Source organism: Dromaius novaehollandiae, chromosome 34, assembly GCF_036370855.1.
Source record: "Dromaius novaehollandiae isolate bDroNov1 chromosome 34, bDroNov1.hap1, whole genome shotgun sequence".
NCBI lineage: Eukaryota > Metazoa > Chordata > Aves > Casuariiformes > Dromaiidae > Dromaius > Dromaius novaehollandiae.
In genome coordinates this window covers 119,493-145,366 of record NC_088133.1, presented here as the reverse complement: position 1 = coordinate 145,366, position 25,874 = coordinate 119,493, and the positions used below count along the sequence as shown (strand labels likewise).

The 25,874-nt window shown below is 47.6% G+C and overlaps 1 protein-coding gene across 6 annotated transcripts in view; it reads left to right on the top strand.

Annotated features, from left to right (window-relative positions):
* The first annotated feature begins 3,847 nt into the window (after window positions 1–3,847).
* Window positions 3,848–25,874, top strand: part of LOC112993084 (leucine-rich repeat and fibronectin type III domain-containing protein 1-like protein) — a 63,880-nt gene continuing 41,853 nt past the window's right edge. For 4 of the 6 annotated variants that reach the window (XR_010386374.1, XM_064503035.1, XM_064503034.1 and 1 more), the window contains exon 1: window positions 3,851–4,306. The gene's annotated coding sequence lies outside the window, so the exon portion shown is untranslated. Of the gene's footprint in view, window positions 4,307–25,874 lie in introns of all 6 variants that reach the window. The other 2 variants (XM_064503036.1, XM_064503037.1) reach the window with 2 other exon arrangements.

Below are 25,874 nucleotides of genomic sequence, written 5' to 3'. Positions count from 1 at the left end.
CCTTCAGTGTCTGTTCCAAGAACCGCTCATAGAATCCCCATCTTGTAAACAAGAAGACACAGAAAGAACCGGCTGAGGAGGAACTTTGGAAAAAAAAGACCTGGGTGTCCTGCTCGACAATAACTTGACTGTGAGTCAGTAATGTGCCCTGTGGAAAAGGCAACCAACCAGGTACTGGACTGCATTAGCAAGAGCGCAGCCAGCAAGTCAAGGGAAGTGATTATTCCCCTCTGCTAGCACTTGTGAGACCGTATCTAGAGCACCATAAGAAAGCAGAAGCTTTTTTCCCCCGCTGGAGGATCGGTTTCATGGCAAACTAGCTTCTCTATCATTGATTCGAGTCTGCAGAGGCAAAAATATTAATGCCTAGGTGGACTGGAAATTCCTGAGACAACAGGGGATGAAGCAAAAGCTCTTAGAGTGGTCATGAGTGAAATTCAAGAGACAAGTAAACCCTAAGCCTCAGCTGTATGAGCTGGTTGTCCCAAAATAAGTCCTCTTACTCTGGTGTAAGCAATGCCTACAAGAGCACACATTAGCTGTGCTGGCTAACTTCCCTACTCAGAGCACCGTCCCACAGCAAAACATTCTCCCACTGCAAATACCTTTCAGTGTTGTGGATGACTTTTGGATGTGAGTGTATCTAGGACAACATTCTGCACTTCACTGTAAATTGTTTTCTTGCTTTCCCACAAGCAAGCTCTGGAGTCCAGCAACACTTGCCCACACAAACCCTCTCAGAGCCAAAGGTGGCAGGGAAAGGAAGAAGTGTTATCAGCATCTCTGCTATTCTGCTTCAGCGTAGTGAAATTTGGCAGACAGGAGGGAAACATTTGCCCCAGAACTGGCAAGAGTGATAGGCCTATACAGGTTGAGCAGACAAGACGTGAGAATGCTATGGTTTGGAAGTAAGCTCAGAGAGGTCAGGCATGCAAAGAAGTTTCACCATGGGCACAATCTGGGTAGTGAACCCCCTTATCAGAAAGAAATACAGGAAAACAGAAAAAGACAACTCCTTATCATTCACAAACACCACATCTTACACACATAACGATGCAGAGCAGCAAGCTCTAGCCAGAGAAACTAGAATACAGCCCTAACAGCATGTAATACCTCAGCTGCTGCTTATTAGATCTGGTTAAGGGAGGGGCAATCAATCATTACAATACCAGAAGTTCCTGGTATCCCCATGCATTTGTTCACTCCTGGTGATTTTCTGTCTCAGAGTGCCATACCTTCTTAAAAATCAGGTGGAAGTACGGGTTTCCAAACTCTGTCCTTCTCCCCCCACCCCAGGTTAAGTGAAGTTCTCAAAACAAGTATTACCATGTAATTGTTGGCAATCTACAGGAAAAGTCAAATCTAGGTTTTGTGAGAATCCTTGAGAGGAAGAAAAAAAAAAAAAAAAAAATCAAGGCTTTTAAGCACGCTGCATTTGCCAGCACAGGAACTCTGCGCTTTGAGCATCTCCTGCAAAACTGCTCCAAAGCAAAAGTCCCTGATGTCAGCAAAGCCCTGCTGGGTTCCAGTGGCTTAACTCCAGTTCCACACTGGGGGATTCATGTCAACTTCTCACATAGGCACTCATCCAGCATGCACGTCACAAACACACACAGCCCTTAAATGAGCAAGATGTCAACAGTAGTACGTTTCAGAATACTGAACTCCAGGTAAAGTTGCAAACAGAACAATTAGTGTTTACAGTATACAAGTTTCAGAGATATCAAACAAGTCTCAGTAGGGGAGAGAAAAACAGAGCACTGTAATTCATTGTTAAAAACAAAACAAAACACAGAGCCTGCAGAAGCTTGGCACCCTACAGATGTCTTATCTGGTAGGAAGAAGCTTAAAAAGAGAGGGGAAAAAAGCGAGCCTGCACCCTTCAACCTACTGACTCAGTTGCTGTACTCTCACCTTCCCCTTATCAAAACCCTTCCCAAAAACTCAGAAAATATTAGGACACTGGTACCAGGATCTATCTCCCAAAGGAGACAGAATGGCAGTATGCTAGGTAAATGTGTGAGAGGACAAGATAACTTAAACAGGGGAAAAAAACCCCAACCCCCTGCAGATCAGCAGGGGAAGGTCCTTGCAGGAGGAGCAAACACTAATTCTAGGGGAGGGTGAGGGATTTGAACATGGCACAACTCTGCCTAATGCTTAAAGTCCACAACACATCCCTAACCTAAAGGGCCATGAAATTCTGAACATGCTGCATTCTGCAGCATAATGCTCAAATCTGAAAGTTCCTGCAAGCCCCTTTGTGCTTTACATCCCAGAACACCGACTATGGAAAACAGAAAATGACTGCAGCCACAATTTAATCAGACACCATAAATATTCTCAAACTCTAAATGGAAGAAGCCTCAGACCCAATTTTCTTCCACGCATGTCTGGGGCCTTCTCATCTCAGACTGGAGCTGTATTTCCTGTACAGTTATTAAACATCATGCATATACAACAGATTAGAGCCATTAGCATTTCTATGTGGAAAACGCCCGCTTTCAAGACGTGCAAGCATACAGCTATTTCTCATCATGAAGGAGAAGATGCTACTAGCTGTAAATATTACAACCTGCCCTATTCTAGCCTCCCCAAAAGCATGAATCACATTTCCAGATATTTTTTGTAGCTCATATTATCAAATCATGAGTCACAGGGTAGTAGTGATACAGCAGCAATTCCCATTTCCCTAACCTTTCACAGTCCAGGTTGGAAGTCATTCCACTGTTGTTCAGATGCCTGTAATGAAGTTATTCAGCACACCAGCCTGCTTTGTTGGAAGCCACCACCTGTATCAATTGACAAGACACCGCCTTAAAAACAAAATCTGAACCACAACATTTCCACGCATTACGCTCAAAAACACATGCGGGGCCAGGCAAGGATTTAGCAATTTTTTTCTTGTTTTGACTAAAGACTCCTCCCACCCCAAGGAGGGACGTTTTGGAGGTATTTTTCCCTACTTCCACAGACTTCACGACCTAGTCCTAGGTTTCATACCTGAGGGGATGGGAGGCCGTTTCTCAGCACAGAAGCCTGTTGCAGCTCGAGCAATAGCACAGCTACCCGTTGCAGCAGGACTCTGCTTCGGGGCGACCGCCCGTCAGGCCGGACGCAGACCATGATGCCCCCGCACCACCTCGTCCTCTTCAGCCGACATAAAAACGGGTTCCAAAGTTAAGTGACACTGGCATGCAAACAACGAGTCGGGAAGATACTTTGTGCACAGAACAAACACGATGGATGGGAAGAGAGACACGGACAAGAAGGCCCAGGCGCGCCCGGCCGGAGCCTAGCGGCAGCGCAGCGGAGGCCGCGGGACGGGCCTCGGGGGCAGCACAGAGCCCCGCAGGAACCACGGGGAAAGCGGAAGACCCGCAAAGAGCCGCGCAGGGTGGAGACGCCAGCTCACCTGCTGCCGCTGCGGCTCCACACCCAGCCGAGGCCCGCGAGGCCGGGCCGACGCCGCCATTTCCCGCTCCACGCTGCGGTACGAAGGCCGCCCCCGGACCAGCATTTCGCGCCTCGCGGCCCCAGCGCCACAGGCACCGCCGAGCCGCCATTTCCCGCCCCACGCCGCGGCGCCAAGGCCGCCCCCGGACCAGCATTCCGCGCCTCGCGGCCCTGGCGCCGCCCCCGGACCGCCACTTCACGCCTCTCCTCGCGCTATAGCGGAGACGGTGGAGACATTCGACGCCCCACGGCATTCCCCTCCTGGTGGGGGGGTGGTTTTTCACCTGGAGCGCGGTCATGCCTCGCAATTACCCCCATTAGCGGGCGGCGACGGCGGTATCGCCCCGCCCCACTCGCGCCGGGCGGGGCGCTGCCGCCCCCCCCCCGCGCCGGGGCCGCCCCGCCCCGCTCTGCCGTGCCGCAGCGCGCCTGCTCGGCGGCGTCAGGCGGGAGGGCGCCACTCCGCCGCCGCGGGCCGCGCCGCGCCGTCCGCAGCATGCGCGGGGAGCGCCGGCTGCAGCGGCGCCGCCGGGAGCCGGGCGGGCGGGGGCCGCGCCGCCCTTCCGCGGGCGCCGCGTCGGGGCTGCAGCGGCCCTAGGCGGGGCCGCGCGCGGGCGAGCCGCCCCCGCCGCTGCGCGGGGCCCGAGCCTGGCGGCGCGGCGCGGCCCTGCGACGGCGGCGCGGCTGCCCCCGCCCCGCCCGCTGTCGCGGGAGCGGCGGAGCTGGAGCGGGCGCGCGGCTCCGCGGCTGAGCGCCACCGGCCAGCCCGGCCATGGACGGCGAGGGAGCAGCGCCGGGCGCGCCGCCCCTCTAGGCTCGCCGGCGGCCGGCCGCGCCCGCTGCGGGAGAGGTGAGCGGGGGCCGGGGGGGGCCGCGGCGTGGGCTGCGGAGGCTTCTGCCGCCCTCGGCGCCTTCGTTCCTAGGCGCTCAAGTGCGCGGGGTCGACCGGGGGCGGGGGGCGGCGGCCGGGGCCCTCCCGGGACTCCGCGGGGCGCCGGCGCTGCCCCGTCGCCGCAGGCTCGCGTCCACGCTGGCGGCGCTCCGCGGCCTCGGGCAGCCTGGGAGCAGCGCAGGACGCGCCCGCTCCGCGGGCCGCTGCCTTTCCCGCGGCGCCGGGTAAATTGCAGTGTCACTGTCGGGCGCGCGGCGCGGCTGGCGGCGGCGGCGGCTCCCCCCGCGGGCGCGGGTCTCCGGGCGGGTCCCCGCGCTGCCCTGGCGCGGCCGGGCAGGAAAGGGCGCTGGTCCTCGGTGCGCGGAAAATGGGTCGGAAAACCCCGCGCTGTGCTTCACCGAAGGAAGCTCGCTTTGAAAGAGCCCTGCGCGCCCCTGCTGCGGGTATCCAGCTGATTTCTTTCTCCGTGCTGTAGCTGGCTGTGTGGGAGTGAAAAACCTTGCGGTGAAGCATGTAGGGTGCTTTGTCCTTACGCCTTAAAAATATTTTCTGTATTCTTTAAAAAAAAAACAGCAGGCGTGGAGATTGATCGGCTCCCCTCCCCTTCTGAAACGCGTGAAGATAACGGGTCCATATTAGGACAGCTTGGTGTGCGAGATGTTGCCTGTAAGCACACAGCAGCTTTCAGGTGGGAGCAGCTAGGCTGCTCAGAGACCTATCTGTAAGGCAGATTTGTCCAAATGTAGTAGGAATCTCAACTGAACTAGAGAAGACATAAGGGTTTTTTTTTTTTTTTTTTTTTTTTTTTTTTTTTTTTAAGCAAAATGAAATTCACCCCCATAACAGTCATGATATTTTTCAGTAGCCTTTTCCATCTTGAAGGCCAGCGGAGTAGTTTTGGATAACGAGGAGCTCCCGTAGGCATAAATGTGGCAGCCTATAGATCTATACAGCAATTAGATTGCACTTACTGCTCAATTTTTTAATGTGCCTGGATGGTCATAATTCACAAGGAAACGGCCATTTTTTTCTGCCCCTTCATAATTTAGGAAGAAATTACATGCCCCTGATCTTCTGTGGGGTTTTCCCGAGTTGGTAGCCCAGGAGACCGAGATTGCTAGCATGGCCCCGGGCGGCGCAGGATTTTCTCTCCGCCGCGGAGCAGCTCGTTTGGGGCCGGCGGCGGAGGACGTTTCTGCGGGCCCGCTCAGCGCCTCGCCTGCGCGCCGCCTTCACCGCCAGGGGCCGCTGCGAGCGCGGTGCTGCGGTGCGCGTGTGCGCTGGGAGCGGCGCTGCGGCCCGGGGGGAAGCTCCCGCCTTGGCCCGGCCTCTGCGCTGGTGCGCTGGAGCTCCTCTGGATCTTTGCTATTCTCAGAGCCGTCAGAATGCTTTTGAAATTATTATTATTTTCGGACTGCGCGTGGCTGTCGCTTACCGTTTGTAGCAGAGCAGGAAACTTCTGGAAAACTTATAAAAAGTTCCAAGCCCCTGTAGTTGGGGTTGACAACTAACACGTGGATTTGGATGCCAGAAATAAGTGGTGTGTTTAGGATGCCTGTTGTTGCCACAGGAGGAGATGATGCTCTACTTGGAATTTGCACGTGTTAGTTCAACGATGAATTGTGGACATCGCGAAGAATGCATTCCTGCCAGCAGGTTGTCTTCTAGTGCTTGTGTTTTCGGTCTGCAGACCAGAGCTCGTAGTTGTGTGACTTGGGGGTTTTGTTGTTGCTCCAAATGAAGTGTATAACATGAATTTGGCAAGGTGAATTTGTTTAGATTAGAAAAGGGCTGTTATGATAATCTAGTCTCACCCACTGCCATACCTAGGCCAGAAGACTTCACCAAACAATTCTTGCATCAAGCCCGTTGCTCCTAACTGAGACAGAGGGCTGCTATTCAGAAAGAGATCCATGATCCTGATTTGTGGAGTGTGTCGGGGAGAGAGTCCAGTGTGTCCTTTGGTGCCAGATACTGCTGTAGATATAACGAGGGGCCTGGATGGCTGGAAGAGGATGGTCTCCAGGGATGCTCCACCATGGATGCTAGAAACTCTAGAAACTCAGCAGGAAAGATTAAGCTGGCAGCTTGTTTGAAGTCTAAATTACCAAGGTTACAGCCCAAGGCTTAGCTGATGTGGGCCCTGGCAGGCAGGGCAGAAGTGATATATTTAACTCCAGTTGGCCTCAACAGCAAAAATTCCTGCTTGGGTAGGGCAGGTCTTCCCACTCGTGGTAGTGATGCGAACAGAGCGGATTGCTTCAGAGAAACATGCTACCAAATAAATATAAACCAGAAGGATTCTCCTGTAAAATGTCTCATCCCTTGTCCAGCTTCTTTCGGTGGTGAAAGGTATCAGTTTCTCTGCCAGGCAGGTAGGTGTTCTTTTTCTGTGTTTAAAGTTCAGCTTAGAAAGAGAAATGATTGTACCCATGGATGCCTTCCCCTTTGGAGGGGAGAGTTTGTCCGGAGAGAAATTTATTCCAAGGTTCAGAGCCCCTGTCCACAACTTTTTGAGAAAAAGGGCAGTTTCTTTTTTTTATACAAAGTTTCTGGTTTGGGGAAAGGGGAGGACTTGCAGACTTGTGTTGTTTACTTATTTATTTTTTCCAAAAATGAATCGACTGAAAATTACATTTACCTAGCTCTTCTTCCACCCTGGGTTTTTGTCTAAGCTCATTTTTCATTAGAAGCTTCAAGAAAGACTGTGAACTTTAAACTTCTCCTGTGTTTTTCAACCAGCTATACTTGCCGATTCTGGTGGTGGGCGTTGGAGTGGGTTTTACTACAGATTGTTAATGAAACGGCAGAGTGACAGCTCCTTGGCACATCACTATAGCAGGCTGATTAGGTCGCTCCCTCCTCTATAAAGATCAAAGAAAGTGGATAAATTTTGTGTGAATTAATTAGGGATTGGATGATCGGATGTGTGTTTCTTTAATACTTGTAGAGGTGCACAGCTTGGGACACTGTGACACCTAGATTAGGATGATGCAGGCAGCGTTCCAGGGCTTGGAGCGGCAGATGGGATTCTTTGCCTGTCTGTGTCCTTGGACGATGCAGGAAATGGATGCACAAAAGCTAAACGCTTCCTATTGCGCCTGCATGTACGAGAGCACGTATGCAAGGGGGGAGAGCCTCAGAATTAGTCCCTAGTTGCAGAAGAGTTTGGGGTAATGATGGTTGTAGTTGAAAACAAGGTGAATTTAACAGCATGGGCTAAATGGTGTTTTATTTGCTGCTCGAGCTCCCCTTGGTTCCAGCTGGATTGTCACTTGTTCCGCTGAGCCTGTTGCTCCCTCTGCTGCAGCTTGCCTCTCGCCCTCTTAACCCTCCAGCCCGGATAGGGTTCTGATGTTGCTCATCCATTAAAAGGGATAAAAAGCAGGCTTCTCTCAGATCGCTACAAGATGAACCTCTCTCCTTGGGGTTCACGGTTTCCAGATGGACCGCTTGCCAATCCAGAATTACAATTCTCCCGTGTGTTGGTCTCGAGCCAGCTCATAGGTTATCTAGGGTAGAGAGTAGGAATTTACAGCGGGCATTTCTTAATGAAGTCTTTTTGGAAAATGGAAAAGTCATTGTTATCCACATGAATGTTCCAGAAGGATTTTTCACTAATGTAATAGGGGAAATATTTCTGTGGATTGAATAAATGAAATTTGGTTACAGTGGGAAATACTGGACAAAAGAAAACTTCATAATTTCAAAAAAAAAAAAAAAAAAAAAAAAGAGCTGCAATGGTATATTTGTAACCAAGAGAAACTATACTTCTCCGATCCAATGCTCAGCTTCATTTCCTTTTCTAGAAGAGCAATTAGTCTGGGAAAATTGGCAATGTTTAGCCCAGAACTGACAGGAGTTCACTGCGAAACAGAGTGTCTTTGAAGTATGTGCATATTCTTTTTAATCAGTAACAATCACACTTCCAGACAAATATCTAGGATCACTGAACCTCTGCTGAGTCCTGTCATATGCATTCAATACAATCCTGGTAAGACCAAATAACTCCTCCTTTCACTGCAGTTTGTGCTTTCACTTTTTTCTTCAAAGCTAAATTATTAATATTCTTACAGATGCTCTGTGGCACCCAAACAGTTTCAGAATGGCTTTGTAGGATAAGTGGGATGTGTTAGTCTTATCCAATTTTAGCAGCTTGTTGTTGTCTAAGGTGCTCACAAGAATACCCTTTTTTGGAGAATAAACTTATCCTAAAGGGGTTGTTACCCACTTCCTCGCTTGTGTGTTTCTGATTATCCTTTCTTTTGGCAAGCTAGTACAGCAAGTCCAGCTAGGCAGATAGTTTTAAATGAAGGCTGTTTTATCTAAACTAGTGCAGCACTGGATGAAATCTGAGCTCCTTTCTATGTTCTGGTACGCTTTTGAAGGTTACTTTCCATCATCTTGGCTTCCATCTTCCCGGGGATTTCTGATGACGGCAAAGATATTCACGGTTACAGTACGTGTGCCAGTTACGAGCTTGGTATTTCCTGCTGTGCTGCTGTTTAAAGGGTGCAGATAACATAACAGTAGTTACCAGACTGTAAAGAGATGAGCTGCCTGTCTCCATCTTTGCTCACGTGGGCTTTTCTTTCTGTCTCAAAAAAAAAAAAAAAAAGTGCAGTTTGATTTTTACTCTTGATGTGATTAGAACATTACCTCAGTCCTCTTATTGCTGTAATGTTGCATTTTGGGTGACTAGTTGCTCAGGAAAGTTCAGGCTTGACGGTACCGGCTCAGAGCCAGCTCTAGCACGGGTGCTATAAACAGTGATGTGGAGAAAAATTGGTGTGTGACGAGGCCAGGAAGATGAAGGGGGAAATTGTTGAGCTAAGCAAGGAGGCAAAAACAAAGGATTTGGTTTCTCTTAGCTTTTTCCCACCATCTTGACCAAAGCTCCAGCCTCAGCAGAAGGTGGGAACTGGTGTGAGAAGTTGGCCAGGGACGAGTGGTAAGTTCTGTAGCTGCGGGGAGGAGTGGGAGCGATCAGAGGTGGGAGGGAGGCAGACAGGCAGCTTGTAAGAAAGCTTTTAAACTGCCGCAGTAGAAGAACTAGTAGCTTGTGCCTGTGTCGTTGGGGTTTTTTGTTTTTTTTATCTAAAATGAGGTGGAATCAACTCTTAGGTGGATATATTTTACATTCTGCAGACTTACTTGCATTTCTCCCTTCTGAGGTGAATGCTGGGAGCCCTGGCTGTGATGAGAATGATGAGTATTGATTGATAAGTATCTTCTGGAGTCCAGTTTAGCAAAGTCGGCGACTTGTTTTGAAGCACAGGCAAATTTGCTCATGATAGTAGAAAAACCATAAATGAAATGCATATTGGTGCAAAGTTGCACGTCTCAAAATGGACAAAGCAGGGATGTTTCTGAGGGAATCTGTGTTTTTCACAGTCCCTGGAAAACATATCCTCTGGGTATCCTAGCAAACTGGTTATATAACTTCTGCTTTGACTTTAGCATCAGTGGGCATGCTGAGCTGTGGAAATCTCAACCCAATTTGCTGCAAAATTATGTAGCTATAGCAGATAGCCTTCCTATTTAAGGAGGGAGGTGTCTGTTGAAACTGGAAAACAAAGTAGCTTGAACTGGCTGAGTGGATTGGCCTGAGTTGATATTTGAGTTTATGGCTTTCCATCTTTGGGTCTTTGTGTAAGTGCCAGGACAATAAATCTCTTCTACAAATGTCTCAAACGCAAATACTTCATGCGTTGTGTTTCACAGCGCAGGGGTCTCTGTACCCCGGAGTGGCTGGATCAGGCGGGTCTGCCACGGCCGTCTGTACAGTTGGTGGCAGGGCTTGTGTGCAGCACTGTCAGCGTGTGACCTGCCAGAGCTTATGCGGAGTTGCATTAATTCTTGCCAAAATTTTCCTGCTTGTACTGTTTTTATTTGCACAGACACTTAAACTAGGGCTTGGCTGAAGATTTGGAGCCACAAGCTGGACTGCCGGCCGCAGGATGCGGTTGCCGGGTATCGGTGATCAGCGCAAGGTCACTAAGATGAGTTCAGGATGTGCACTGATAGGGTTGGTGCTTCATGGAGGAGTGCGAAGATGAAGTGTGTGCGGAAAACCTATGTGATATAACCATAGGAGGATTTGGCTGTAAACGTTTCATTTAAACTGTCTTTGAAGCATAGTCCAGTTTCACTAATGTCTTTGTTGGTATCCTCCCCTTAAGCTCTGGAGCCTCGACGTGGGCATGCCACGCTGATGGGTTTGTGCCCTTCCTCTAAGCCAAGAGAAAAGGGTGTGTGTTCCGGGAGCCCTTTCTGTTTCTTGGTGTGTGTTTTATTTGCGGTCCAGTTTTGCTGAGGAGATTGTTAGAATTAGGTAGAAGCATAAAGATTAAATTCAAATATATGTAATTTTACAAATATGTGCAAGATAGAGCTGGAACATGCAGCCTGTGCCTCACATTGAGAGGAGATGTGTTTCTTGTTCATGAGGAATTGGGAGTCTCTCTTTCTATTAATATTGTTCTATTTTTATTTTTTGTCAGATGACCTTTATGTTCAGAAAGGACTTCTTTCTCATTTTTCTGTCTCTGAAAATGGTTTGGACTTAGCCTATCGCTTCAGCTTGTGACTGAAGCCAGAGGGAAGTGTGATTTGGGGGTTGGACTAGATGACCTCTGGAGATCCTTTCCAACGTAATTTGCGCTCTGATTTCATGATATGTGAACAACTGTAGAAACAGTAGCATTTTCTGGGTGTGCCCAGTGTTGGGGCATCTGCTGGGCTTTTATATTTCTGTGTAATAAAGAATGACTGGAAATGTTGACTGCTTTTGCAGCGTGTGTTTGCTTGTCCATGCTGGATGCAAGCCGAGTCTGGAGGGGAAGTCGCGTAGCTACGTAACCGTGATGTCAACCCGGTGTATGTGCTGTGTCCCCAAGCGTGGCGCTGGCTAGAGCTAGGACTTCATCAAATGCAACTGGCTGGTTCCCACTGGGAAGTTGGCTCACTTTGGTTAGAGGAGTCCTAACGCCGGGAGAGCAAGCCCTCGCCTGTCTGCAGGATGCTGCGCGTAGGGGGGCTTACAATAATACTTGTTACGAGCATGAGTCCTCTCCTGTATGTTGGTCAAACTTGGCTGTGTGCGAGGGGAAAAAAGTGGTCATCGAGTTGTGTTTTGCACCAGTTGATAGTCTCCTGCTAGCCTTTGTTCTGCTGCCGTGTCGTGCCTGGAGGTAACAACGGCTACTTTTCTGAGGAGACCCTTCAAGGAAAGGGCACGGGGTGATGAGAAGTGTGTTTGGTTACAAAGCAGCTGAGCATCCTTCGGGAACTGCCAAGTTCGGTAACAAAAGGGCAGCAGATTCTCCCGGTTCAGGGCTCAGTCGCTTGGTTTCTGCGAACCACAGCAGGGTGGAATAACTACATTTTCCTTATTTTGTTTGTTTAGTTTTTTTTGTGGTTCTAAAACATTGATCTGTTTAGGTTTGTTGCTAGAATTAAACCTATTTCTACTCCCTCCGCTTTGACATCACGGGAGACTTGAAGTACAGAACCTTTACCCGTTTCCAGCTGGAGTGAAGCAGAGTTCCTGGCATGGATCCCCTGGGTGACATTCTCATGAATTCTGAAATAGCCTTGCTCAGAGCAGCCGTCTGTCCTGTTCAGCTGCTGCTGAGGCTAAAAAATACCCCATACGAAGCCCTCTTTTCAGTTGAAGATGGGTTCCCTTCATGCTGAATGCACTCAAAATGGCAAGGCTGCTTTAAACGATTCTTGTTCCTCTGATGGCTTGTCGGTGATGCTTGCTGTTATATTAAACAAAGGTTTAAGCAATGTGTATTCTGTTTTATTTTGTCTTTTCTTGTTTTAAACAGAAGAATGAAATTGGTGTGGTGAATGGGTGGTATGTAACACTGAGCTCCACACTACCACTCAAAGGGATTAGGAGTAGTGCTGTCTAGAGTGCTTCATAGTTGATGATGGTTCGCTAAACCAGATCTGGGATTGTAGAGGAAGTGATATTTTCTGTGCAGTTAGCTATCGTGGTAATAGGAGCTTGCTTGGATGTTGATGTCAGTGTGAAATATCAAGATGCATGATTTCATGTAATGTAAAATGAGTTAAAAATGCTTTCGGTCTCCAGTGTCTACTGTGTAAAATCACTAGTCAAAATAGAAAAGTGCAGTTTGCTCCTTTTCCCGCGTGACAGATTTTAAATGCACGGAGAGGAAGGAGGACACCCAGTTTGAACATGTCCCTTCTAACGGACCCGGCAAAGTGGCAGCCCTCAGATGCACATGGAACTTCTTAGCACCTACAAAAGAAGCCTGAGTATTTAGCCTTTTCTATTTCACAGCTCTTCCTTCACCCACTACAATTAGAAGCTATTTCTGAATCTGAAATTGCAGACTCTTGAGTTCACCTGAGAATAGAATCCTTTTCTCTGAATTCCCCAGCATTACGTGTGCCATCAGCAACCGAGAGAGATCCTAGAACCTCTCGTACATGGTGTTATTGCTTTGAGATTATTACTGAGCTAATGATTTTGCTGTGATTGCACATTTTTCTTACATTCCTATTTTCATGTCATGAAATGCAATACATATGAGCAACATTAAACCAGGTCAGGAGTACTGAGTCATCCATATCCGTGCCCGCTCGGTGCTGGCTCTCTGTATTGTATTAAGCCCAAAGTATGCATTCTTTATTTCGTACAGTTCTTTTCCTATCAAAGAGGGGATCCGGGGTGTCTAATTATATTAGCCCGATATTTGCAATTTATCCTGCAGTAACATGTGAAGTGGATAGATCTGTAGCTTGCATCTGTGCACATTTTCCTGTCAGGCTGAACTCCAGAAGGACCAATGACTGACTAAATCCCTAGAGTCCGTGCTGCCTTCTAAAATACAACTGCTTAATCCTGTGAATTCCCTAGTATAGCAGGACGCCCCGGGGATGGGTGTGCAGAACCTTTTTCTCATTTGTTTACTGCTACAAGATATTTGCACTTCTGTTACTTTTTTGTTTGTTTTGTTTTTAAGTTGTATCTACAGCTGTCCTGAATAAGCTGCTTAACTTTGCAGCTCTGACAGCCAGATAGTGGGCCACGTCTTCCCACAGAGAGGTCTGGAAGCTGCCTGTGTCTGGGTACTTATTCTTGCTTTTGAGGAGGAAATGGCTAAGACTGGCTTTAGTAGTTTGCAGATTACCTGAAACTTGCAAAGCTGCTCCAGATGTTTGTGCAGTGCATTGCAAAAGTGCCAAGATTATTCCTGAATCCCGGTTCCTCTGTGTCAGTGTGGCACTATGTGTAGGTAAATTAGCCCTGATGGAGTCCGAAGTAATTAACCTTGGGTGCAGAGTTGTGCTAATGCAGCTGCCCGTTTTCTGTGCATTACACCAGAATCTGTGAGTAGCTCAGTGCCTGAAGCATTTATGTTCCAGCTCTCTGAGAGCTGATTTCAACTTCTCTAGCCCTGTGCTGCTCCGCATACTTTTGTGGATGCTGACCCTTGCTAGAGCTGACCTGATGAAGCAACATTACTTACCTCTGACAATATGAGGTCCTGCCAAGAGATCCTAGTCCCGTTTGGACCTCCCTACCCTAATGTGCAAGAGCTAATGCTGCCACTTGGTGCTCCCATACTGTTCGGACAGTTTCTGTGCTCCAGCAAGCGCTGGCAGAAAGGGAAGCAAGTATTTGGCTCGTTGTTCCCGAGCTGACGGTAGGAGGAGAGGGAAGGTTGTTTCAGTTATTGGCGTGAAGGTTTCTGAGCAGCGTCTACGTGAGATTGCTGCAGACAGACATACGAGATCTTGCAGACTTCTCTGGGACCTGGGCAGGGCCTGCCTACCTTTGACTTGCCTAGCACCCCCGATGCCAGAGGAACAGCGTGTCACACCCAGAGAGACAGACTGAGTCCTAAGAACATCATTGCTTCTCTAGGCCTGGTAGCGTGTCTGCTTCAGAATCACTGCCTCGCATGAGCTCTTGATGTACTGGGTAACTACGCAGACCAAACCACAGATGGTGCTGGGCTGGTGGTGACTGAAGGCACGTGCCCTATGGGAATAACCTCCGTTGCTGCTGCAAGGTTAAACGAAGGCGGCAAAACTGAATTGGCAGCACTGGGAAGCCTCTTGTGGTTGCTTTCGTACCATTCGATGGAAGCAGAGCACGGTCTTTAAATTACTTTGCCAATTTATTCCCCAGCTTGTGAAAATGACTATAGTAAATGAAACATCATAACATTTTATTTTCTGGGCAAAATGATACGTTGAAAGGTAAGTGGCACTTGGACTGTGCAGTCAGAGACTCGATTAAATATGCACAATTTGAAACTAACAGATTGTATGGCCTGACAGCATACCGCAGGAAGAAATAACAGGCTTCAGCAGACGTGGTCAGTTTACAGCTAGATATACTGAATATTTAGCACTCTGGGAGGAAGCCCAATAGAAATACTTCCTTGTGGCTTTTTGTGGGGGGTGTGTGTGTGTGTCTGTCTGTCTGTCTGTTGTACAGTGTTGCGCGCAAGAAAGCGTGGACTTGCAGACCAAAAGGAAATTTCATGTTGGTAGCACGTGGAGCATCCTTCTGATGCAAGTGTGCTGTGTAAACGCTCAATAAATCGGCACACGTGCAAATAGCTTGTCAAGGTGGTGTGTAGAAAGGCAGATGGGGATGCAGATAGTTAAAGTGGCTTTTCCCATGGTCACCCAGTATAGAGCTGGGAGGAGAATTCGTGTCATGTGAATGTATGTTGTACTGATTATAGCCGTAATGGGTCTTGTCGCTGCCTCGTCCTTGCCGGTCAGACTGTATTCTGCATGCTGGAGAGAAGGCCTTGGCTTTCACACTGCTGCTTGAACCTTGACAGAAAATTCCCTCTAGCTGTTGAGTCTGCACGCCCATCTCCAGAGAGAGCGCGCTTGGTTGTGGAGTACTTTTGGCAAGACTGTACCGCTCCGCTGGCACACGCCGGGCCTCAGCTGGGGTCGGAGTCCTGTGTTGCAGAACTGACCCCTGTGTGCTGTTTTTCAGGAATGCTTCCACGAGCATCTGCATTTGGTGGTGGAGGCATGGAGAAGGGATGGGAAAGGTTTTTCAGGACTGGCAGCTTGTGAGCTGCTGCTGTACCTTTTCCCCCTTCTTGTGACTCTGTGAGAAATAAGCCCAACCACTATTAAGGCAATAACCTTATTAAGCCCTGAGGCTTCAGCACCTAGGGTCAGTGTGTTCATCAAAAGGCCCTTTAATGTTTTCAGCCTCCAGCCTTTCACACTGCGTTTTGGAAAGATTCCTGCAGGTAATTCTCCATCTATGGAGTTTAAACAGTCCATAGGCACTCTAAGTGGTAGGTTTCTGAGTCTATTAATTACAAAGAAATCAGATTTGCTCCTTGGGGTTGACCGTCTTTGAGTTCTATATAGGGATATAATTTCTTTTTCTAAGCAGGCAAGGGATCAAGCCAGTTGCGATGACAGGCAGAAGCTCTGTGTTTGGCAGCAAAGGGCGTGGGAGCCCTGCAGCTCCCCGGGTAGTTAAAGGAGGACATTGCAAGATGCTTACGGTAGGGACATTGCTGGTATGCTAGCGATGCTTCTCGGCATCGTCTGTTTTTATTAACAACCACCCAGCTTTGTGTTTATCAAGACTCCTCTCTCTCAGAGGAGTCGGGTCCAAGAGGACAAAAGGGGATCTGTGGTACTTGCGTAGATTGTTTCCTTGTGCTCAGCTGTGCTGGTAAGGTGAGTAGAGGTTGCGGTGGGTGCTCTGGGGAGCTCTAAAGCAATGGAGGCCGGTCTAAACTGCCTGGAAAATGTCTCAAAGTTAGAGCTCCAGAGACTTTGCTGTTTGGCTTTAGGAGGAAAGTTAGTTCAAGGCTTGTGTGGGGGACCCTGCTGTGCACTAGTTTAAAGCTTTAAAACAGTCCTCGTTGGTACAGAGAGGCTGTCTTGCTGTTCTGCATGTAGATGTGTGTTCTGCATGGGTTAGGTTCTCTTAGCTTCCGCATGGTATTTCAAGGAGCTTGAGCTTTGAGCCTTTGACTCCACTTTTGAGTGTGACCTTTGAGTTTTGTGGAGGTGGCTGCTGTCATTTTTTCAAACTGGCACAATTCTTCAGTTGAGAAGCTCTCCTTTGGTAGTGTCCACGCATGGTAACAACATGACGATGCTGGTCTCCACTGGCTGAAGGAGATGGCAGGTAATGTAATGAGGAACTTTGGTTTGATAAGTGGTTAGCTGACCACTTGGTCAATATGGACCGCTTTGGTAATATGGAACGCTTGTCCAGGGTGTCGGTCATGTCGGCCAAGAACTAAGAAATTGGAAAGAAGGGTGAGCTAATGTGTTCCTTGATACGATCATGGTTCTCTTTTATTCAGTCGTTTGTGGAGACAGGGCAGTCATTGGTATCCTTATTGATTCCTGGAGAGCCAGGAAGACTTTCTGCAATTCTGTGATGCGTTAATTCCAGGGTCTTTGGCTGCAACATACTGGGTTGTTGGGAAAGGTCACCTGCAGAGGGCTTGTGATGGTAAATAGCATGATGCTGATGTTTGTAGTAAGTGATGTGGAGTGGAAAATTGCTATTTAGGTTAAGAGCCAATCTAGATGCGTACATGTATTTGAAATGAAGCATCATTAAGAAAAGACTCACTGTAGGTACGAGTCAGAACTTCTTTTAACCCTAAAAACCTCCACTGGTCTAGCTGAGGTCTGTGGATGCAAAGTGACAGTTGTATCACCTACTAACCTGTAAGACTGTAGCTGATCACCAGAATAAGTTCATTTCTAACTGGGGAATGGTCAACCTGCTGGTTCACCCTTGGGAAAGAATTAACTGCAAAAAAACCCCCAAAACAAAACAAAAAAAAATTCTTCCCTTGCTCTCCACCCAGCTTTCTGCTCTTCTCTACTTGCACGCGTGTCCCTGGCTGAAGTATGGTTTCCAAGAGAGCCTGTTCCAGTTCAAATGCTGTCCAAGAGAATCTTTAGTTTGGGGAGAGCTCACGTGGAAGGAGGGAGAGAAGCGAGTTTGTTCACAGCTCTGCAAAGTGAACTAGCCGCTCTTGAGGGCTCGCAGTGGAGCTGTCGGTTTGGAGACAGCTTCTGTCGGTCTGGTCCGATGGGTTCAAAGCTTGAGAAAGCCTCTGCTTGGTTCATGGCTTCTTCAGCTTTCTCATGACAGTGGGAAAGCCACTTCAGCTCTTTGGTACATTAATAGTTCTTCCAGCCTTTAGAAGGTCTTATTTCCTCAGATACAGAAGATGCTGAGTTGCTCAGCTGAGGCAGCAATTGGGACCAAGTAAGGGCTGTAGACTGGAAAATCAGAATTAACTATACAGTGAGTGTATGGGAAGACTAAAGCAGCACGGCAATGTTAGAACTGAAGAAACTAAATTTGAATGGGCAATACTGCATTATTGAACAGCCCTGTAAATGTCACAGAGGAAGCTTTCCGCACAACAGCCAGTTTTAAGTAACCTGCTGGAAATGCAGCACAATTTTGCTGTCATTCTGTGGCTCGGTACAAGGCTGACCAGCTTCAGGCTGGGGAAGGTCGTCTCTTTGAGCGTAAGGTCGGTTCCAGAGGAATCTGGATGTTTGAACTGCAGCTAATTCAATTGGACATTGCAGCCTTGGGGTATCAAAGAGCTTCTGCTCTAGTACAGTAAATTTCTACGTCATCGTTTTCATCACCTTTTCCTCACTGGAAAATAATCCTCCCCTAAAATGCTCTGATACATGAGATCATGGTTAGACTTTGAGGTCTGCTTTTACATTTACATTTTCTGTGTGACATAAGCTCTATCAGCAACCATTTGCCTTTGTCTGTCTCAGTGCTTTTGGAAAGAGACTTTTCTGCATCTCAAAGCATATTGAATTTAACTAGGGGATGGCAATGCTTTCCTGATATATGCTACATCTTTTAAAGTTGCTTTCTTGTTTATAATAAGAGTTACTTCTCTATCTCATTTTCTTTCTTTTCAGCTGTTTGCAAAGGTTTTTACAAAAGCCGATTTACCCATGACTGCCATATACTGCAATAGTTGCTTCCTTTTAGGAAATATTAAAATGAACCTTTAAAATTGTGTCTATAAAGCACTAATTTATCAAAACCTTCTGAAAAAGGGACTGTTAAAACAGGGTGTTCTACGTGTGCATTGTGGCTTATGAAAAGCTTGCAGAATATATGTTTGTACTGGATAGTTCTGCTTTGCATCTGCCTGTGTCTGAGGGGTTTAAAAAATGTTTCCTATTTTTGTTTTTTTCTTTTAAACTTTTAAAAATTCTTTTAAATTTAATTTTTTTGTTTTCTTCCAGTATGTTTTCTAATGAAATTTGCATAGTTATTGCTGATGAACAAAAATCCAGTACTCTAGGACTCTTCTGGGTTTTGTGCCAAGGCGTTTCTTAACGTTTGGAACAGGATGAATTGTAAGGTAGAAAAATTTGTAGATGACACAAAGCTTAAGTTAGCTGTGACCCAAAGACACTGTCATTAGTTGCAGAGACTAATTAAACTTGGAGACTTGACACGAGCTGGATTTTATTTGCGAGCACACTTTGCCCTCATAGAAGAGGAAAGCGCAAAAGGTGACAGATCTCAGTGGTAACAGCTGAGTGTGCTTTCCTGCAAGTAGTTGAGGTATTATCATAAGCATAGAATAAAAGCGTGTCTTAGACTCCCTGTAAATGCAAAGGGAAATGGTTAAAATAGTTAACGGTAAGCGTTACCTGGTATCCTGTCCGCTTGATGTGTGCGGTACTCGTCAGCTCTCGGGAGGGGATGTTGCCGGAGGAGAGGTGGCTCGGAGGAGAGTGACTCGCATCTCGATGACGTGAAGACTCGCCTCGCTAGCAGTTTAAAACAAAGGAGAAAGAAGCCTGTCACGACTTCGCAACGCACCGTGGGGAAGGCGAAGCTGGAAGCCGGGTTACGCCCCGCAGCTGAGCGGGGATGTACGGACCGCTGGGATTACCTGCGGCGGCACGGGAGGGCGGGAGGCACCTGCGAGGGGGCCGCTCTCGTCTCCGCGGAGGTCCGAGGGGCCCTGGGCTCCCGCTTTCCTCGTGCCGACGAGCCGGCGCCGTGGGCGACTTGGCGGAAGGAGCCGCTGCCCGACGCTGCGACGGCAGTGGAGGTGCGCGCGGTCTCAGCACGCGCCCGTCGCGTCTCCCAGCGCATCCTGCTTCCTGGCCGGGGGTGATGGTGGGAGCGAGCCTAGCAAGCGGGAAACGGGTCCGTCCTTGCTGTTGCTGGGAAGGGCATTTTTCCACAGGTACGCGTGGTTATTTACCAAAACATGATAAAATCGTTCAGAGTCCTCAGGTAATTTGGGGGTGACTTAAAAGAATCAGTTCACTTGCAGGGATATGAGAAATGGAAACATTTGGCCTGGGATTTTAATGAGGTAGATGGGGATGAAGGTCTCGCGTGTGTGTGAGAAGGCAGACGTGCAGGGAATGTGGGATATATTGACGGCTTTGCTCTGGCTTGCTCTGTGGACACAACTAGCTTATGCAAAGACCAGGTGGCTGACTCTGTGTGCTGGGAGAAAGCAGGGCTGCTTCTCTGATACACACTTGTCCTGTTTTACAGCATGTGAACTTCCCTAGTTAGGCAAATCCTACAGATTCCCATAGAGCATAGGTGCCTATTTTCCCCTTTTAAACCAATGGCTTTGTGAGACACCCAAGCTAATTGGCATCCACTCTGAGGGAGTTACAGCAAAATAAATCCCTGTGTGGATGCTTTTGTTCAGAATTAAAATGTACTCCAGATGAGTGAAGTAAGATAATCCTGATTTGTAGCCATTTAAGTTCTGATTAGAAGTGGTCACACAAGGATTAAGCGCAGTTTAAATGATCTATTTGAACTGTAATTCAGATTAAATGTCTTATGTCCTTGTAAAGGCAGTATGTGGGTTATGACACCATTATTTAGCATGCTCTTCTCATTCCTTCTTCATAATGAAGAGCAAACCATTGCTGTAGGTCACCAATTGAGCAGTCATTCCCCAGGAGCTGTTTTTCTTTTGTATTTTTACGTTCCTCTAGGTTATCTTTTGCAGCATGGGTTTAATTCATGTTCCGCAGTGCCCTACATCGTAAAATTGTGAAATTTGTAGAGACAATATTTAACATATAAGATAGTCTAAAACCCAGCCTTGGTAAAATAAAAATAAAAAAAAAAAAAAAGAAAAAGTATTGATTTGTTCTGCACGTTAGAAACTGTATTATTATTCAATAAGGGAGCATTAGTCACCCACACAGCTGCTGAAGGGAGATGTAAATTCCAAGTGTTCTAGGACTGAGTGGGGATATAATTGTTGAAGGTTGCTTCAGTGGGTTCTCTGGGAATTCAGATTAATGTAGGACCTTCTACACTGTCCTTCTGGCTCGAATGGTATCTCCTAGCAGGCTCCAGGATTAATGTCACATTGAAGCGTTCACTTCTGTAGGTATCTTCCCTGCCCCTTATCCAGTAACTCTTAAGATTGTCCCTTGCCCCAGAACTCTTCACCTCTGTCTCGCGTGGAGGCATGTTGTGGTTGCTGATGTTGACGGCTTTGCGGAGAGTCCATGCTTACCTTGGCGCACGTCTGGGACAGCTCACAGTCTCCTCTGAACTGTCTTCTGCACCCCGGGGTGATTCATCTTCCGCTTTCAGAGACAATAAGATTTGCTGATTTAAAACTGCTTCAGAGATTTTGGGGACTGCAGACCAAAGATAAGCTGTAAGTGCTCTGGAGTGATGTGTTGAGAGATAGCCGGATGACAGATCAGTTTGTCACCATGTTTATTCAGAAGAAGCTTGTTAGCTTGCCAGATTTATCATCTTTATCAGAACTCTGTGCAGTGCCTCTATTTTGAGACTGTCCGTTCAACCCCTCTGGATAGCTCTTATCGCAAGTACGTGGAGATTCTGGCTGAAATACTGTCGCTTTTCTGGCCATCTAGGGAATCCTCTCCTTGTTGAGGGAGAGCAGGACGTAGCTTATTCTGATACACTGAAAATCTTGGCAAAGTAAGCTTAGCTGAGATGGAGCCAAGGCCTTGGAAAACCACCTTCACGCAACGCACAAGTGGTGGTCTGCATCGTCCTGCAGTTTGCCACAGTCGTGCACACGCTATTGCCTTGTGCCAGGTCTCGAAGACGCCTCTGCCTGTCCTTATGCTACAGGGCATGCTTCATCAGGTAACATGGGAGTGTGCTGCTTAGAAGTTAAATGGCTCTCATTCATCCTTGTTACAGGATGTTTGGTAAATTGACATCTCCTTAAATGACAAAGAGAAGAGATTTAGCCATCCCTGGTTGTGAGGGACTGTTTTTTCTGTCTGGGAGAACAGAAGAATTTCACTTCAAGGGTTTCATTAACACTTCTCAAGGTGATATAATCATTTACATGAGAGCTGGAGAACTTGCTAACAGTGGAGACGGCTCATTAAGAGCCCTTTATTCCATAGGATTACAGGTTGGATAGTGCTTTTCATGTGTTAAAGTAGCACTTGAAATCCCAAATTAGCACCTGGCTGTGAGCTGAGAGGTCATTTTGTACTACAGGAAAATAGCAGAACAGCCCCCAGTGCTTTCTAGCAGGTGACACAGAGCGGTCACCTCTGGCATGGGCTTGCTGTGGGCTCACCTGCTCAGCCAAAACAATGTAATGTATCTTGTTCCCTCAACAAGTTATGTTGTTGAAACTTGCATTTTAGTAGCACCACTAGATGATGCTTGCTTACACGTAATTTTGTTCTGCAGTGTCCCTGTGCGAGAATTGCTTGGTTTCTATCACAAGTGACTTTGCTTTGGTCTCGTCCTAGAGTTTTGTGAGGGCACTGGACAGCCTGAGAGCGTGTTGGGGCGGTGGGAACATGGCAACGTAAGAGGCCTCTGCTTGGTTTCTCTTTAGGAAAGGCAACAGGAGCTGTGGGAACGTGTGTGTAAATCACAGCTGCCCACGTGTGAGTGGGGTACTGAGCTGCGCTGTTGTCCTGCCGCGATTTGCGTGGGGGTTTGGAGATCCAAGAGGCTTTGAGGCGGCATAAATTGTCAGGATGCCTGAGCTCGGAGAGAGGCAAAAAGCGGGATTTGCCTCTCGCAGGGGTCGGCAGATGCAGAAGCTGCTCTGGGTCAAGCATAGGAGAAACGGAGCCGTTGTCCGGCAGCGTCCGCGTCCGCGGCCTGTGCGTGGCAGGGATCGCAGAACCCAGCCTTGTACTGCGAGGAGCTGGCAGTTCAAAGTCCGCCTCCGGGAGAGTTTGCCCCCTTGTTCAAAAGGCACAGGAGAGAGGCACTGACGATAGAAGGAGGTTATTGTGGCACAGCAGACTAACCTGGGCATTTATTGGTCTGAGCAAGAAAGTGGAATAAATAATACCTGCACCACATACTGCCGCCGTCCTGAAAGGAGTCGGAACGTTCTTTCATCTAGATTCAGCTGTCGTTTAGGGTCTTCTCGAGAAGAAAACCACTAGATGCTTCACTTTTATTTGCTCGTGACAATGCAGATGAATAATCAGGCAGCTGATTCTTTCTTACGGTTTCTGCAGACTCCCAGTGTATCTTGGCCAGTTTTATTCACTGGAACCCAGAAAGTTACTGTGCTGTGAATGGTGCATATTTTGAGCATTCTTCCAAGCAGACTGTTATTTGGCAATAATTTGTGTGATCTTTAGAGCGGCCCAGCAGGCTGTGTGCGTGATGGAAGGAAAAGGCTGAGAATTCAGGCTTCAAGCCTGATGCGTGTTAGAAGCAAAATGTTCAGAAACGGGACAAGCGGTGGGGTAAGAAATGGGGTGCACGAGGAAGAGCGTTGCCAGCAGGTCAAGGGAGATGATTCTTCCCCTCCGCGCAGGCCTGGTGAGGCCACACCTCGAATTCTGGGCTCCCCAGTACAAGAAGAACATGGACCTACTGCACTGAGTCCAGTGAAGGCCAGGAAGATGCTTAAGGGACTGGAGCATCTCACAGGAGAGGCTGAGGAAGCTGGGGCTGTTCAGCCTGGAGAACAGAAGGCTCAGGGGGGCTCTTATCAGTGTGTATAAATACCTGGTGGGAGGCTGTAAAGGAGATGAAGCCAGAGTCTTCTCAGTGGTATCCAGCGACAGGACAAGCAGGCACCAACTGGAATACAAGAAATTCTGTTTAAGAATAGAGAAAACTTTTTTACCGTAAGGGTGATCGAACAGGTTACCTAGAGAGTTTGTGGAGTCTCCATCCTTGGAGATATTCAAAACCTGACTGGATGCAGTCCTGCCTGGAAAAAAGCAGGGGGAAAAAGAAAAAACAAAAAAACAAAAGTTGGCTTTTTTTGAAACTACGAGGAGCCCTTAAAAGATAAATCCATCTTTTAAACTCCTCTTTCCCCTGCTGTGTGTTGCTGGGTTTGTTACGTGATTGCTGAAGTTAAACGTGTACAGCCTGACCTAGAAGTGTTCTCGCAGCTGAGAGGGGGTGCAAATTACCTCTTCGTGTTGCTGCTGGTAGTACACTGCCATACGCTCTCCAAAAGATGCAGATCTCAGGCCTTTACTTTGCCTGTTAGAAGATTTTTGTTTCTACATTAGAGCAGGTTAATGTTATGCATAAGTCATCAATAAGTAGGCGCACAGACCTTTGGACTGCAATACTAGCTGTCCTAAACCCCCCTGTCAAAGTGCTCATCCTAAAGTGCTTCAGCAAAGCCAGGATGATGGGTTGCACTGCCTGGATTTCGGGGGGGGGGGGGGGGAGGTGTGCAGTTGCTTCACTGTCTGCTTTTATTGGAGCTCTTTAAAGGGTTTCGGGAAAGGATTTTGCTTTACCGAATGAATAACCTTTATCAACAGAAAAGAGTATGTAAAAAGGGTGGCAACAATTTCACACTTCCAAAAGTGATTACTCGTTCAGTAGATACTATCACAAAGGTATTGCTTCTCAGTGTAATAGCTGTGCCACAAAGAGTAATTTTGAGGGAAAGACTGCAGGCATTTTTGGCCAAGACAGCTGTAGAAGGTGGCTGGGAGCGGTGGCTGTTTTGCTTGCTCACAGCAGCAGTGGCATACTGTGTGCTGATTTGCTTTTTCCCCAAAGGAAAAGAGTAAGCTGAAAGTCTGTTACGGGCTCGAGTGAAACCCTACCTTTCAGAAGGCATAGACTCAAGGCAATTAAGCCTAGAAGGCAATGATGTTAGTTTGAATTTAAGGATTGAACTGCACACCTTTTGCAGAGGTTTTGAGAGCTTAGCAGCTGTCACCATCTGCATCCAGAGTTCTGGATGCTCAGCAGTTCTCTATACACAGAACCTGAACTTCAGAAGCCTGAAATAGGAGAGAAAGGTGTGAAGAATGCAAATTAATAGCCTTGTATTTTTTTGACTATGATTCTCACTACTACTTTGTCGATGTAGCAGAGCAGCCCTTCAGAGAAGGGGGAGAGTTCCTATTCTGAAGGTTATCGGTCTAAGGCAGCATTTCTGAGGTCCCTGGCTTTCTGGTTTTCCCATGCTGCATGCAGATGTGCTATTTCAGGCAAGTAGAATACATTTGTTACTCTGGAGTAAGTGAACAGTGATCAGTTCCCTTAGAAGCTGCTGAAGATTTCACTGCCAGATTTTGGATAAACCTCATTTAGGTTTTGTCACTAAAATGCAACCCAAAGATATTCTGTGATAATATCTGAAAGGTGTTAAAAGCTCTGCATTTCACAAAGAGTGGCATGTGTGTGTATTTGTGAGGGTCTGGATCTCTGGTTATTTAGCAAATGTTACACTTTTTTCCTGTTCCTTAGAAAAGGAGAAAGGAGCTAGATTTACTTGAGAAGTACACGAGGTCCGTTGAGGTCAACGCTGTATGCTCTGCAGTATAGCATCATGCTGTGGTCCCAAGAGATCTGTGCACCTTTAGGACTTGTTAAAATCTACTTGCACTTCTCTGTGAGTAATTCCATAGGGCTGGCTGCCAAGAAGCTGATAGCCACTCGGACATTATTACATTATCTGTGTAGTAATACACAGATTATTTTTTCAAGGAATTGGTTTTCGGTGCAGGAAGAGCTCTGATGAAATTTAAGAAACCGTGCAAAGGACCCGCGCTTCCATCCTGTCTATTGTCTGAGCTGAGCACTTGCAGGAGCTGATAGTATCGACTTTTCTTATCTCTTTAAAGATGCAATTAAAACAATGCAGAATACTACCAACAGAAAACCAGCTGGGGGGGGGGAGTGGGGTAACAAACAGCCTCTTTTCCTGGAGAAGGAGGTGCTCAGTGCAATGCTGTTCATAGTCAAACAAGATGAGCTGGGGCAGCACTCCAGGGGAGAGGGGCTGGGCGGGAAAAGACTGGAAACAGTTGGTACTTAGTTGGCGCTTTAAATCTTCAAAACACTTCCAGAAACCTTAAATAATAATTCTGCAGACTTCCAGCTGGGGATTTGCGAAGTGCTGCTGTTTATACGTAACGGCTGGGACGCAGTAGTTGGATTTACCTTGGCTGCAGCAGGAATCGGTGGATTAGGAACTGTGAGTGTTTTCTTCCTTGTGCAGTGCTTTGAGTTGATCTGGTCTGGCCACTG